The sequence below is a fragment of the Furipterus horrens genome, unplaced genomic scaffold (assembly GCF_987537825.1).
Source record: "Furipterus horrens unplaced genomic scaffold, mFurHor1.1.pri manual_scaffold_2, whole genome shotgun sequence".
Classification (NCBI taxonomy): domain Eukaryota; kingdom Metazoa; phylum Chordata; class Mammalia; order Chiroptera; family Furipteridae; genus Furipterus; species Furipterus horrens.
Window position 1 is genome coordinate 1672083 of NW_028327172.1, and position 10644 is coordinate 1682726.

The following is a 10644-nucleotide window of genomic DNA, read 5'->3' on the forward strand; positions in this document are numbered from 1 at the left end:
TTCAGTTTCAACAACACGGCTTCGATTGGCCCGCGCCGGTCCCCCACCCGGCCGGTGGCCCGGCCCCCGCGCGCCGCCCATTGGCCGCGAGCACACACCCACCCGCGGCGGGCGGGGCGGGCGGGCGGATTGGCGGGGCCCAGGCGCGGGGCGGGCGGGCGGGGCGGGGCCCGAGTTAAAGGGAGCTGCGGGCGGTAACGTGACACCGCGGCGCCCCGCCCCCTCGCCCCATTTCCCCCCCCCCCACCCGCTCCCGCCCCCCGCGGGCTCCTTTGTCTGCCGGCGGGGGCTGTGCTGCCGCGAGGGCTCGGGCGCCCCCCTCCGCCGACTCGGCCTCCCTGGCGCGGCGGGCGACGGTCCCCGGAGGGCCCGGCGTCCGGCCAGCACCCACTCGCCCCTCGAGGGCGCCCGGCCCGCCGCCCGCGTTCGCCGTGGCTCTTCCCGCGCCGGCTGACGGGGCTTTAACCCGCCGCGGCCAGCTCGCCCCTGGCTGCAGCGAGCTGGGGTCTGCGGCTGCCCCCGCGCGGCCTGCTGCGCCCCCGAGCTGGTGTTCCTGGTGGGGCTCCGGCACCCGGAGACCTAACACACCTGTTGGCCCGAAGGCCCTCGAGCAGAAATCGGGGGGGCAGAGGGAACGGCGGCGACGTGCGGGACACTCGGGATTCGGGACCTCGGCGCCCGGAGCCCCTGGCGCCCCCTCAGATGTGCCCAATAAATACAGTTGGTTGTTGGGGAAAGACAGCCCCTAAGAATGGCAGGGCATGCGACCCGAGCGCCCCACCACACTATCAGGGATGGGGAGGCCAGCCCAGAGAGGGGGAGGATCCCCCAGGGCCCGGGGACCTCTTCCCCACACAGCGCTCCTTGGTGCAGCCCCTGGCCCGCCCTGGTGACCGTCCCAGCCAGGCAGGGTGGCACTCTGGGTTCTTGAAAGCAGAAACAAAGGTGATTTTTTTTGGTGTTGATTTCTTTATTTTCTGTACACTGTGTTCCCACTCCCCACAACCAGCGCGGGTGCTGCTGTTTTTCTGTCTTCGGGGCAAATAAAGAGAAACTGACGACAGACTGACCGCAGGCGGCTCCCCAGGCCCACGTGCCCACGCTCGGCGACCACAGCGTGTGGAACCACGCAGCCCCCAGCACTGCCCGAGAGGTCAGGACGCCCTGGCCCAGCCCCAGCCCAGGCCCACCCTCCAGGTCGGCTCTTCGCCGTGAGAAAGGAAGTCATACCCTCCCGTTCTGCGCCCCCAGGGGAGCCCGCACTCTCCTGTGGTGTGAGCACCTGGGCCCCGAAGGGGCAGGGGACCTACTGTGCACTTAATAAATGCACCCGGCCTCCCCGTGTATGCATGGGCCGGGGCGACCGACCACGCCCACCCTAACGCCCTACAAGTGCCAGCTGGTTCGGGCAGGTGAGCCCCAGGATCCCCCACACCGAGAAGCCCGGCAGAATCGTGACACCGAGTCCTGACTCCAAGGACCGGGAGTGACACACCCCACGTGCCTCGTGCCCCACAGCATGGCAGTTGCTGGGCCTCGCCCGTTTTACAGGAAAGGGGCTGTGAGGAATGAGCAAGGTTCCGACAGGACCCTCCTCAGCTTCCTGGCCTCCTGTTCTGTTTCTCTGGGGGCCATCGGACCAGCTCCTCTCTAAGCAGAGAGGTGACCTCTGAGTCAGTGACCCTGAATTTAATCCAGAAGGACACCCGCTGGCTTACTGAACCTGCCGGTCCCAGGACCGCGGCTGGGTCCTGCCCCCTCCCGCCCGGCACAGAGCAGGCAGAGGACAGCCATGGGGCTGGGGGCTGGGGGCTGGGGGCTGGGAGCCTGGGGCCCAGTCCCACCCCAAGGGATCCCAGCAAGCCAACATCTGTCTGGATACAACAACCAGTCTCTACCTTTGTAATTAAAAATATTTCAAAAGGAAGAAAGGAAACAAAAGAAATAATGTTTGTACGTGTGGCTGCAAACAGCTGGTCCCTGGGACCGGCAGGGGCAGCCCCAGGCTGCCACGGCGCCCCAAATCCTGCGTGCCCGGGAGTGGCAGAGCCCTCGGTGGGGGTGCAGAAGCACCCCACCCCCTTGCTGGCAGCTTGCATACACGCCTTATAGCTCTGACCCCATCGGGCGGCCAGGTCGGCGCCCTCACGCGGCTGCCCTTTTCCTCTGGGCGGTGGAGAGGTACATTCGCGACCTCTTTGCAGCGAGGTGGGGGGTGGGGGGGGCCGCCGCGGGTTTTAGCCACGAACAGGAGCGAAGGTGCTGCGCGCCACAGGCCGGTCTTCAAAACCCGCCAACCCGTCCTCTCCCTCGCCTCCCCAGTCAGCGGGCCGGTGAGCACGCAGGGAAGGACACCGGGGAGAGCAGAGCCCCGGCGGGCGGGAGCCCTGTGGGGCCACGCAGCGCAGAGCCGCCGGCCCCACCAGGCCCTCCACGCACCCACCACGGCACGAGAACTACACTTTTACTCCGTCTTGACCCACTACAGCGGGAGGCGTACTCCCGAGCCGGGAAACGGGGCTCGGAAAGGGGAAAGAACGCTCTGTGGCTTACGGTGGACCCCCGCCCAGCCCCTCGTGGGCTTCAGTCCTCCCGGCGCCCCCGCGATGGCTGGATACCCGGGCTCCGAGCACAGCTCCGGGCGCGGATTCCCGTCGCCAGCTCCCGCCCTAGCGAGGCTGCCCCGTGCCTGGCCCCATGCTGCCCCCTGGCGCCCGCAGCCCCGTCTGCCGGCTGCCCAAACCTCCCTTCTCCCCCGGAGCCCCACGGAGCCGCTCTGGAAGCCCACTGGGGCAGTCTGCGGGCCGGGGCGGGCCCCTCTAGGGCTCCCGGGACCCCGCAGGGGTGCCCGTGTCTGCGCCCCTCCGCAGCCTCTCCGACGCTGTCCAAGGAGGTGCCCGCGGAGGGGCGAGTGCAGACCAGGCCGGGGCCAGCCCCCTCGAGCCCGTCCTGCGTGCTCCTGGCCTCGTGAACCCCTCCCAGAACGCGCGGCGGAAGGCACGCTGGTGCCCGCTCATCGAAGGGGGGACCCGAGGCTCAGGCGCTACCAGCCTGCGCCCACCCAGCACCCAGTGGGGGCAGATCTGTGCCGTCCCCTGGCCTCCCACGAGGGCCTCGTGGGCGCGACAGCAGGAGGAAGGGAGTCACGGGGCTCGGGGCGAACCTCCCCCTGGCTGACCACTCCGGAGGGGACCACGCTCCGGCCAGGCCCGGCTGCCTTCCCCTCTCCCCCTCGCACCCCACCAGGAAAAAGCCCTCCTGCCCTCATCCAACACCGCCCCCCCAGCGCTCGAGGGGTGTCCACAGGGCCCCGGAAGACGCACCCCCCTGGCCACCCCAACAGCAGTCTTCCCTCAAGGCCCTGGACAGACGTGGTGAGACCCCCTGGCAGGCCCCGGCCCCAGCCTCCCCGCTCCTCCCTGCGCGGGCCCCCCAGGCCCCGAGGGCGTGGGGAGTTACAGATTAACCAGCCAGCCCCCAGCGACAGGCGGAGGCCGGCTCTGCGCCCGAGCAGGGGGAGGCTTTCCGGAGCCTTGGCGGGGGCCCAGCGCCTTCCTCCCGCACCGAGTTCCCGCGCTCCGCTCGGCTCGCCCCGCCCCGGCCGCCCCAGGACGGGCTGTTCTCGCGGCGGCTGCCAGGCACGTCCTCCGCAGGTGCCGGCCTCCCTCCGGGGACGCGGCCGCAGGCCGCGCGGCGCGATTCGACAGCTCTGGTTACAGGGGCTGCCTTGTGCGCGGGGTCCCGGCCGGGTCCTCACGCCCCGGAATCGATGGGCCTGGGGGAGGGGCGGCGGGGACGGAGAACAGGGGACAGGGGGCGGCCCCACAGCCCACCCCGGCCCCCGGGCCTCAGTCAGGGGAGCCCCTCCAAGCTGGATCGGGAACTTTTCTGGTTTCAGCGTTGCATGCCCCAGGGGACTCTCGGACACTGGTCATCTCAAGCTCCAGCCAGACCACCTCCAGGGCTGCGTTAGGGCGCAGGCACCGAGGAGGGTCCTGTCTCCAACACCCCCCATGGCCGCCTCGAGCCCCACCAGGCCTCGTCGTCAGGCCCACGCACGGGCCACAGACGGGCCCGGCAAGGGAAATGGCACAAACAGCAAATCCCGGAGGAGCAGCCTCCTCCTTCCCGGACCGCGTGGCCACTGTGCCTCCCCCTCCGCCCCCCGACTTTCTGTCCAGTCTTCTTGGGCTAGTGGGGACCCCTGTGAGTCAACATCTGCCTGTGGGGTACACCAGGGACCGCCGCCACGTGGTGTTCGCAAAAGCCAGGAGTGCCGGTCAGAGAGGAAGGGGTCGCCCCATCCCTCCGCCCCCCCAACTGGGACCTGGCCCTGCAGTTGGGGAGGAACAGAGGCAGCACCCCCACCCCGGGCCTCCGGGGCCCGGGCAGCGACCTCGTTTGGGACGTTAATTCGTTGGGCACCTACTGCTGGACACGCACCGGGGCACGCTCCCCCAGCAAGTCCCCACTCTGAGGAGGGGGCTCCGGGCCTCTGCCCGCCCCGGTCGGGGGGTGGGGGGGCTGCCCCACTGGGCTCGCGCCCTCGTCCCTTCGTTCGGTACGTTCTCCCAGCTCCTCGCAGCCGAGTTGGGAAGGCGAGCGGCACTTTATCAGGACAGATAGGTGGTAAAGGCAGCCAGGCTCGGGCTGGTCCTCCTGGAGGCCAGGGCTGCCCAGAAGTGGGGGCTCAGCAGAGGGGGCGCCCGTCCCCTCCCTCCCTCGGCAGCCTGGGCACGGAGGGGCGGGGGCTGCGGCGGGGGCGGCAGCCCCTGGGCCGCCTGCCAGACCAGTCCGGCCGCCTGCCCGCGCGCCCGCCCGCCCGCCCCAGGCGCTGGGGCCCAAAGCTGGGCGCCGCCTGCCCCCTGGTGGCCGCCGCCGGCACTGCCGCCAGCAGCGCGCGGGCCCACGGCCGCTGGGGACCGGGGCCTGGGCACCGGCATCGCCCGCCCCACGCCGCCCCCCGAGCGCCTCCCTCATTCCCCGCCGTGTGGGTGACTCGGGCAAGGGCTTCGCTCTCTGGGACCCCCAGTCTCTTCAAGTCTAAGACGGGGGCGTCTGCCCTTGTGGCCAGTTCCGCTGTGTGGGGGCGAAAGCTTCATTTGCAGAAAACACCCCAACACCCCTAGGTGCTGAGTGGGGGACTGGCACCCACACCTTAGTGGGGTGCGGCATCCGAGCGAACGGGGGGCCAGGGGGCAGGGAGGGGAGAAGGGAGAGGCCAGAGCTAAGGGGCCAAGGTGAAGGCCGGCCCCTCCCCGCTCTCTTTCCCCCTCCCCTCCCCCCTTCCTCTCTCCCCCCCTCCCCTCCCCCTCCCCTCCCGCCCTTCGCCCCCCGCCCCTTCCTCCTTCCCTCCCTCCGCCCCCAGCTCCTCCTCTTCCTCTTCCTGCCCGTCCCCGCAGCCGCGCGCCCAGCGCTCTCTGCCGGCGCCCGCGCGCAGTGCTGCCCGCCGCAGCCCCAGGCCCGCCCTGCCCGCCCCTGCCCCGCGGCCTGCGCCCCGGCCACCGCTGCCCACCGACGGGCGCCACAGCTCCCGTTCCTGGGCTGAGAGCCGGGGCCGGGGGGGACCAGGGCCGGCGGCTCTCCGGGCAACCCGTCCAGCTGCCCTTGTAACGAACACTGGACAGCTGCGCCCTGGCCGTGCAGCTCACTTGGTTCGAGCATTGTCCTGATACACCAGGGTTGCAGGTTCGATCCCCAGCCAGGGCACATACAAGGAGGCAATGTCTCTCTCTCTCTCTCTTTCTTTCCCAGTCACCCTCCTACCCCCACCTAAAATCAGTAAATAAAAAACATTAAAAAGACACCGGACAGTTGCAGAGCCCCGGGATGTGGGCTGGCGGGGAGACTCCAACGCCAATAAGGCCCGGCCCCTCAGTGGTGTGCAGCCCCAGCAACGGTCAGACAGGATGAAACATTGTTTGCAGAGTAAGCAGCCTGGACAATGCTGGCAGCCCCACCCCACCCCGCCCCCGCCCAGGGATCAGAGGAGCCCAGGACTCAGACTTCGAGGACCGAGGTGAACCTGTCACCATCCGACAGCCTGCTCCCAGCTGCACGTGCCCAGCGCTTGGCCCCCGGCAGGCGCGCTCAGTGCCCAGTGCTGCGGGCGGCCGCACGCTAGGCCCTTCGTGGGGAATTCAACTCATGGAGTCCCCCCAGTCATGCTATGAGGCAGGACTCCTGTTGCCCCCATGTCACAGATGAGTGGGACCCTTGTCAGGTGAGTCACGGAGAGGCCAGGCGGTGGGGCCGACTGCAGAGCTGCTCCTGTCCCGGCCTGGCCACTGCTGGCAGCGTGACGCAGGCTGCCCCTCACTGTCATGGCAGGGGGTGTCCGGTCTGCGTCCTCGTCCCTGTCCACCTGTCCAGCCAGCAGACACCCACCTCCCAGGACCTTGGAGCACCCGCCCCTCCAGGGGCTTCCAGGCCAGGGGATGGGGCAGGAATAGGCGAATGAACCAGGGTGGTACCTGGGCTGCAGGCCCACCGCCCCCTGAGGCCAGGGTCCGGGGGATGTCAGGGCCATGACTCGTGCCAAGTCCAACGGGGTATCTGATGCTTCTTCAGCGTGCAAATGTGAGCGAGCCCTGGCCGGCCTGGAGCCAAGCAGCGACCAGGGGCTCTGGGGCAGGAGGGAGGCTGCTGCCTAATCTTCAGGAGATGTCCGTGTGGCTGTCCCCAACAGAAACCTCGTGGCTGGTTCCCTGAAGCTGCCGTCCAGGCAGGGAGAGGCGAGAGGTGACAGTGGGCTCTCTAGGATGCGGAGGATGCACGGGTTCGTGACCTCTTCTGGCTTCGCGGGTGCCCTGCCTGCTTCTTTCTGGGTTCTCTGCTGAGCTCCCAGTGGCTGGAGGGTCTGGGCGACGCTGGGCGTGGGACGGAAGGTCAGAGCATCAGGCGGCCCCTTCTAGCTGCCCGGAGCTGCCTCTGTCCCCCCAGGGCAGCCTGGTGGACAGGTACGGGGCTGCTCTGAGCCCAGCTTTCCAGTGAAGCTGAAAGGCCGTCTCTCCCTGACCCAGGCTGCCTGTCCGCCTGTCACCCCCCTCGTGCCCTTGCCCGGCCAGACCAGCTGCTGCTGGCCCCTTCCCCCTCCAGCTCCCTGGACGGGCAGCCCTCCTTTAAAATTGCCATTCCTACCCCAGTCCAGAAGTTGGGGGGAGGCACCTCTCGAGGGGTCTGGAAGTAGGGCCCCATGACCTTGCAGTGCCCCCCCAAGCCTCTTCCCTCCTTCCTCCAGGCCCAGGTCCAGAGGGACCCATGGGGATCCCCATGCCCCGGAAATGCCTCAGCCCCAGGGAAGCCGGCCAGGTGGTACCTGGGTGAGGGCCCTGCTCCCCTCTCCTCTGGCTGCAGAAGGAAGGGGACGTGGCCACCCCACAGTGTACCCCGCTGTCATCTGCGCGCCCCGAGGTCTGTCTGCAAGCCTCTCACCAGGACACAGCCCCCTACAGCTTCTCCATCAAGGCCTTTGTCGCTCAATCGTGGCTACCAGCGGGCATGAGCCCTGCAGTGACCCCTGCCACCATGTGGGACCCTGAGTCCCAGCACCAGGCCCGGCCTCAGAGCGTGAGAGGAGCACACCTGTCCCCCTGCCCCGGGACCCCAGGCCTCTGCCTGTTGCTGCCCTCCTTCCTCCTGGACACTGGGGTGCCCGGACCACTGGCCATTGGTGGGGCAGCCCCACTGGCTGGCAGAACCCCCCGCCCCTGGACGTGGCTGTGAGTGGCCGAAGGCCTCTGTCCCACAAACCCACCTGCAGGGTAACCTGGAAGTGACACAGCTGGAGACAAGGTCCAGCCTCTGCACCCGCCTCCAAGAAGCCCCTACCCAGGGCAAGCAGTTGGGGGTAGGGGGGGAGGGGGCAACTGTAATAGAACGACGGTGTTTTTTAAATGGAAAAAAAGTCAATAAAGTTTTTATAAATAAATAAATATTTAAAAAAAATTGTTAATGAAAAGAAAACTAGAAACAAGCCCCTGCCCAATCTCCACCGACCCCAGTTCTGAAAGGTTCCTCGGCACCTGCCAGCTCAGCCCCTTAACCCCACCACCTCCGAGATGGAGCTGCCCGGGTTTGGGTGCACCTTGTATGGCTGTGATTTCGGGCTGCGACTTCAAGGACACCAAGCTGGAGTCTGGCGGGTCGGGACGGGAGCACCTGAGGTTGGGCGCAGCCCCGTGGGGATGCCTGGGGGCCGCGCGCCCCCTCCTGGCGGGGGCCCGAAACTGCACCTCCCCTGGGCTGAGAAGGCGAGGGGCCTGCAGGAGACCCACATCCCACCCTGCCACCTGCCCTGGCCCAGCCCCAGCCAGAATCTTGTTGGCGCCCCTGAAGAGGTGACTTTTGAGGTGGCCCCGGGGAATATAAGAGTAACAAGCGCTGTTCTAAGTACTTTCCTTGGGACTCTGCGCAGCCCATGGGTGGGCTCGCCTCCTCCAGTCGGGGCCCTGAACACTGTCTCGCTGTGGTCAGCACCCTGATTCATGCCCCCAGCTCAGACCAGAGCCCCAAACCGCACGCCCCTGCACCCGTCTGCTGATCCGTCTCCACCCCCCCGAGAACCCAGCCCCAACCCCCGGACCTTCTCAGCCACCCAACCCCTCAAGATACTGTCAGCTCTTCCTGCCCAGGACATGCAGAATCCCGCCCTTCACACTCTGCACCGCCATCTCCTGTCCCAGTCCATGTCATCCCCGTGGGGACAGCAGAGGCGCCCTGCCCTGTCCCCCACCCCCAGTGAGCACCTGGGCCAGAGGTTCCTTCCAGAACAAAGGTGAGCTCAGAGCCCCACAACGGCTGAACCGAGCACAGAGCGAGGCTGACATGCTCGGCCGGAGCGCGATTAACTTACACGCCACACATCCTGGTACTGCCAGCCCCCCACATGTGTGTGCGCACATGCACGTGTGCACATACATGTGCACACGCATGCACTCTACGACCATCTAATGCTGGTACACAAGGGCAGCCAATTCTTTGGGCAGACTAGCCCAAGCACCTGGCACAGAGGCAGCACACAGTAGGTGCTCAATAAATCTGTCAGTCCCAGCAAGGCTGTCTGCCTCCCAGCCCATCACCAGTCCAGACGCCCTCCAGCCCTTTGAGCCTGTAGCTCAGGACATCCACAGGGGTCTCTACCCTCCAGCCCACAAGCCAGGGCACATCTCCTCCTGTCCCTCCCACTGCCAGCCCTTCTGGGGAGCCCCAGGGCCTCCCCGCTGCCCCACCCCACTGCACACCTTTGTCCCCACCCCATCAAGGGTTCTCCATTTCTGAACAAACTTGGGTTTCTCCATGCCTGTCCATGCTGTTGCCTCAGCCTGGCATGCCCTCCCCTCACTGGCCAATCTGCATTCAGACTCCATGGAGGCATCACCTCCTCCAAGAAGCCCTCCTCCCCAGCCCCACTTCAGATTCCTCAAATCAGCCTGGAGCAGCCAGGTCTGGTGGAATTTCTCCGAGGGGCCCTAAGTCTGTGACGGCCTCCCTGAACCCTGAGACGGCCAGGCAAAGCCCAGGGTCCCCTCCTTGGGGTGCGGCGAGGGTCCTGAGGGGTGCGGTGGCTCAGTGAGCAGGCCGGCCCCGCGGGCCCACAGCTGCAGCCGCTGGCTCTGGAGGAGGAGCGCTGTGCAGGGTTCCGGGCGCGCCTCCGGCCTCCTGCAGGCTGGTTTCCCAGGCTTCCTCGGGACCAGGAAGCTCCCGCCCTCCCCGGGCCGGCTCATGACAGACTCAGGCTGCAGCCGATCCCCTCTGCTTCGGTTCACACCACCCATGGGTCCTGCTTGACGCCAGAGGAAGGAAGTGGTGAGGAACATGCCCCTTCCTGCCCACCCCACAAGTGCGTGAGGGCCCTGGCCTCTCCCGCCTGTCCCTGGGCAGGCTGGGGACTCCTGCCCCTAACCTCTGCCCCCCAAACCCCGGAAGAACCAGATGGTGTTCCAGCCTCCTGGCCAGGTGGGGAGCTGGCCGGCTCGGGGGCTCTGGAGCCTCCTGGGAACTGTCCCTTGTCCCTGCCCCCATGGAGCATTGAACCATAGGCTCCAGTTCTCCCCCAGGAGTCCTGAACTAAGACACCTGAGACCGCCGTCACCACCCCCTTCTCCAGGCCAGCGCTCCGCAGCCCTCCCAGGAAAGCCTGGCTGTGTCACCCGCCCCCCGCCCTGGGCCTGCTTGATCTCAATATCTCAGAGACGGCAGAGAACGGGGCACCCCGTCCGCACATACACACCCACATCCCCCATGGGCACTGTTTGGACTGAAATCGTCCTCAAACACGGGCCCACCGCACAGAGGGCAGGGCAGGAGCCACGCGCGCTCCGGACTTTGGCCGGCCCTCCCTGCCCTCCCGGGCACCTCCGAGTGAGAGGGGGACAGCTGACCTCCGTTACCCCAGCAGCCTCAGAGACGCTCCAGCCTCCTCCGGCTCTCTGTGGCCCCTTCCCTCCTTCCTCTCCCTCCCTGCCACCCCTCCCCACCCCGTGCCGGGACTGGGCATGCTCTGCTGCGCCCAGGCCACAGTTCCTGCCTCCCGTTCTGACCTGGGGGAAATGGGAGTGCAGGCCAGGCCCTGCCAAGTCTCCGGGGAGGGCAGTGGCCAGTGGGAGGCCCTGGCAGCTGTGGGGGTGGGGGGTTTCCCCAGAG